Source organism: Schistocerca gregaria, unplaced genomic scaffold (assembly GCF_023897955.1).
Source record: "Schistocerca gregaria isolate iqSchGreg1 unplaced genomic scaffold, iqSchGreg1.2 ptg000649l, whole genome shotgun sequence".
In the NCBI taxonomy this organism is placed as follows: domain Eukaryota; kingdom Metazoa; phylum Arthropoda; class Insecta; order Orthoptera; family Acrididae; genus Schistocerca; species Schistocerca gregaria.
The window spans coordinates 513,196-517,500 of record NW_026062034.1 but is presented as its reverse complement, the minus strand read 5'-3'; the positions used below and the strand labels follow the sequence as shown (position 1 = coordinate 517,500).

The following is a 4,305-nucleotide window of genomic DNA, read 5'->3' as shown; positions in this document are numbered from 1 at the left end:
CCTGCTCTGAGGTCGTTGTACGAGGTGTCGCACGCCACACCGCCAGCCGGCTGTGCACGCTACCGAGAAAGTACCGGTATGCGAACCGCCAGGCGACGGGCGCGCATCGCACGTTTAAGGAGACGCGGCCGGCCACACAGGCGACCACGACACTCCCACGTCTCCGAAGCGGGACAAACGCCGCGCGCTTCAGTATACGTAGCCGACCCTCAGCCAGACGTGGCCCGGGAACGGAATCCATGGACCGCAATGTGCGTTCGAAACGTCGATGTTCATGTGTCCTGCAGTTCACATGTCGACGCGCAATTTGCTGCGTTCTTCATCGACCCACGAGCCGAGTGATCCACCGTCCTGGGTGATCTTTTCCTTTTCAGTCTCCCACTGTCTCTTTCAAGACAGTAGCATTTGCGGGACTGAGGCGTCTGACGGCCCCTGTTCCACTATTTTTTTGTGTCCAACGGCCTCACAGCCGATGGGCGTCGTACGGCTCCACACCGGAGCGGACAGGCACTCGGGCGAACGTCATTCAAAACCGGCGCCAGGCGCCAGGTACCGCAGGCCAGCCGCTCCAGAGCTTCAGCGCTCGTACCACACAACAACAACACTTCCGCTAGTTTTGAGAGGCACGCGTGGTTCCGCACGCGGCGCACGGCCACTGCCGTACAGGTAGCGTGTTGCGCGACACGACACGCACATCGAAAGACATGCAGTCTAGTCGGTAATGATCCTTCCGCAGGTTCACCTACGGAAACCTTGTTACGACTTTTACTTCCTCTAAATGATCAAGTTTGGTCATCTTTCCGGTAGCATCGGCAACGACAGAGTCGATGCCGCGTACCAGTCCGAAGACCTCACTAAATCATTCAATCGGTAGTAGCGACGGGCGGTGTGTACAAAGGGCACGGACGTAATCAACGCGAGCTTATGACTCGCGCTTACTGGGAATTCCTCGTTCATGGGGAACAATTGCAAGCCCCAATCCCTAGCACGAAGGAGGTTCAGCGGGTTACCCCGACCTTTCGGCCTAGGAAGACACGCTGATTCCTTCAGTGTAGCGCGCGTGCGGCCCAGAACATCTAAGGGCATCACAGACCTGTTATTGCTCAATCTCGTGCGGCTAGAAGCCGCCTGTCCCTCTAAGAAGAAAAGTAATCGCTGACAGCACGAAGGATGTCACGCGACTAGTTAGCAGGCTAGAGTCTCGTTCGTTATCGGAATTAACCAGACAAATCGCTCCACCAACTAAGAACGGCCATGCACCACCACCCACCGAATCAAGAAAGAGCTATCAATCTGTCAATCCTTCCGGTGTCCGGGCCTGGTGAGGTTTCCCGTGTTGAGTCAAATTAAGCCGCAGGCTCCACTCCTGGTGGTGCCCTTCCGTCAATTCCTTTAAGTTTCAGCTTTGCAACCATACTTCCCCCGGAACCCAAAAGCTTTGGTTTCCCGGAGGCTGCCCGCCGAGTCATCGGAGGAACTGCGGCGGATCGCTGGCTGGCATCGTTTATGGTTAGAACTAGGGCGGTATCTGATCGCCTTCGAACCTCTAACTTTCGTTCTTGATTAATGAAAACATACTTGGCAAATGCTTTCGCTTCTGTTCGTCTTGCGACGATCCAAGAATTTCACCTCTAACGTCGCAATACGAATGCCCCCGCCTGTCCCTATTAATCATTACCTCGGGTTCCGAAAACCAACAAAATAGAACCGAGGTCCTATTCCATTATTCCATGCACACAGTATTCAGGCGGGCTTGCCTGCTTTAAGCACTCTAATTTGTTCAAAGTAAACGTGCCGGCCCACCGAGACACTCAACAAAGAGCACCCTGGTAGGATTTAAACGGGGTCCGCCTCGGGACGCGAAAGCACCCCTTCGGCTCGCCCCACCGGCAGGATGTCCCACGATACATGCCAGTTAAACACCGACGGGCGGTGAACCAACAGCGTGGGACACAAATCCAACTACGAGCTTTTTAACCGCAACAACTTTAATATACGCTATTGGAGCTGGAATTACCGCGGCTGCTGGCACCAGACTTGCCCTCCAATAGATACTCGTTAAAGGATTTAAAGTGTACTCATTCCGATTACGGGGCCTCGGATGAGTCCCGTATCGTTATTTTTCGTCACTACCTCCCCGTGCCGGGAGTGGGTAATTTGCGCGCCTGCTGCCTTCCTTGGATGTGGTAGCCGTTTCTCAGGCTCCCTCTCCGGAATCGAACCCTGATTCCCCGTTACAACCATGGTAGGCGCAGAACCTACCATCGACAGTTGATAAGGCAGACATTTGAAAGATGCGTCGCCGGTACGAGGACCGTGCGATCAGCCCAAAGTTATTCAGAGTCACCAAGGCAAACGGACCAGACAAGCCAATCCGATTGGTTTTGATCTAATAAAAGCGTCCCTTCCATCTCTGGTCGGGACTCTGTTTGCATGTATTAGCTCTAGAATTACCACAGTTATCCAAGTAACGTGGGTACGATCTAAGGAACCATAACTGATTTAATGAGCCATTCGCGGTTTCACCTTAATGCGGCTTGTACTGAGACATGCATGGCTTAATCTTTGAGACAAGCATATGACTACTGGCAGGATCAACCAGGGAGCTGCGTCAACTAGAGCTGAGCAGCCGGCCGCCCGGGAGTGTGTCCCGGGGGCCCGCGCGAACACGCAAGCGTCCGCTCAATTATTCTGCAAACAGGAGGAGGCCGAGCTCCCCTGCACGATACACCTCGAAACCCTCTCAGGTCCCGGCGGCGCGCAGCGCCGTCCTAGGTACTTGGTCGGTTTCGAGAGAGGCGCAATCGCCCGGAGTTAGGCGAGTAGACGGTTTTAGTGCGAACACCCTTGCTCCCAACTGAGCTTGCCGCTGCCGACAGAGGCCCGGGAGCGTGCTGTCGTGGCATTGCCGGCGGGAGACAACACGCGCCACCTATGGTGACCGGCAGCTCCAACGCCAGCGCCACACAAGGGCAAAGCCCCACTTGGGTGCAGAAGCGAACTCTCCCAGCACAGCGCACGCGCCAACACGTCCGCACAACTGCGATACAAACCACCTGCGAGAACCGCTGGGGCGACCGAGCAGCAGACGGCGTCGCGGCGCCGAGTGCCAGGCGGCGGCGCATCCTCAACGCACACAGTCCTCAATCAGACCAGCACACTGCAGATGTCCACCGCGCTTCGCACCGGGCTCGGCTGAACCAACTTTGGCCGCCAGGCGCCGCGTGCAGGGTGCGCCGCAGCGTAGCTGCACCGCCTGCCGGGCCCGTCGGCTGGCGCTCCTGCCACTCGGCGCCCCCCACCAGCCGCCTGTTGCGCGTGCGCCCACGCAGCGCGCGGCCAACACGCCGGGCGGCCCCCCTTCACCGGCCGGGAACAGTCCCACCAAGCCACCGCCGCGTATCGCTTCATACCCACATGGACCTAGTCACGTGTGTGGATGTGGCGGGTACCGCTGAAACAACCGGTTAATAGCTGTACCGATCGTCGCCATCACAGATTCACCTCCAGCGTGAACAACCGCTCAACAACGGATTTCCAGTTCATTTGCGTATCTTGGGCAGTAAACGTAGATGTCCACCTACATTTGCGAATTCAACAATTCTTGCATGCCAGGATGTCATGTGTCACGACACGCTACATCAGACCACATACACACTGCGACATGTGCAGAAGAGAACACGTGGAAGGTGGCCCGCGCACGTATGCGATGTCCCTTCCGCGATCCACTGTCAACCGGCATCTGCGGCATGTCCCAGATATGGAACGCGGTCCACCAGGGTAGCACTTTGTGTGAGGCAATACGACAAAGTCGGAATACACGCGTCACTACATCAGACGGCTCACGCTGACCTGACCTGACCTGACCTGACCTGACCTGACTCACCGCACCACCACCCCCAGCGACCCAGGGTGACATACAATGCGTTCGTACGTTCCTCCCACACGCCTCTACGGCGTACCACAGTGCAACCTAGCTGTTATTGGGAGACGAGACAAGTAGCATCGAGCACAACATATGGAAATTGAGATTCGACACCGTTGGGCACAGCCAGCGTACGGTCACACGTATCACACTACTTCACTCTGTACGTAACGACCGATGATCGGTACAGCGTGTGGGTTACGCGTACGACATCAGCGGACAATGGACACAGACCATACCACGACGTACACTGAGGGCGTCGACATCTGAATGCAACTGAACAGCTGCGAGGCTCATTTAACACTCAAACGCCAGACCGACCAGCTTGAGAGGACAGAGACACAAAGAGGGGGACAGAGGGGGGGGGGCGGCGATATAGT

At 56.5% G+C, this 4,305-nt stretch overlaps 2 non-coding genes and 1 pseudogene across 2 annotated transcripts; all 3 read right to left on the bottom strand.

Annotated features, from left to right (window-relative positions):
* LOC126317973 (large subunit ribosomal RNA) overlaps positions 1-15 on the bottom strand; it is a 2,974-nt pseudogene extending 2,959 nt beyond the window's left edge.
* A 188-nt stretch (positions 16-203) lies between these two features.
* On the bottom strand, positions 204-358 carry LOC126318004 (5.8S ribosomal RNA). The gene has a single exon (XR_007557094.1). It is a non-coding gene; the product is annotated as a 5.8S ribosomal RNA (ribosomal RNA).
* A 361-nt stretch (positions 359-719) lies between these two features.
* On the bottom strand, positions 720-2,605 carry LOC126317901 (small subunit ribosomal RNA). Its single transcript, XR_007557008.1, has one exon. It is a non-coding gene; the product is annotated as a small subunit ribosomal RNA (ribosomal RNA).
* Between the last annotated feature and the right edge of the window lie 1,700 nt (positions 2,606-4,305).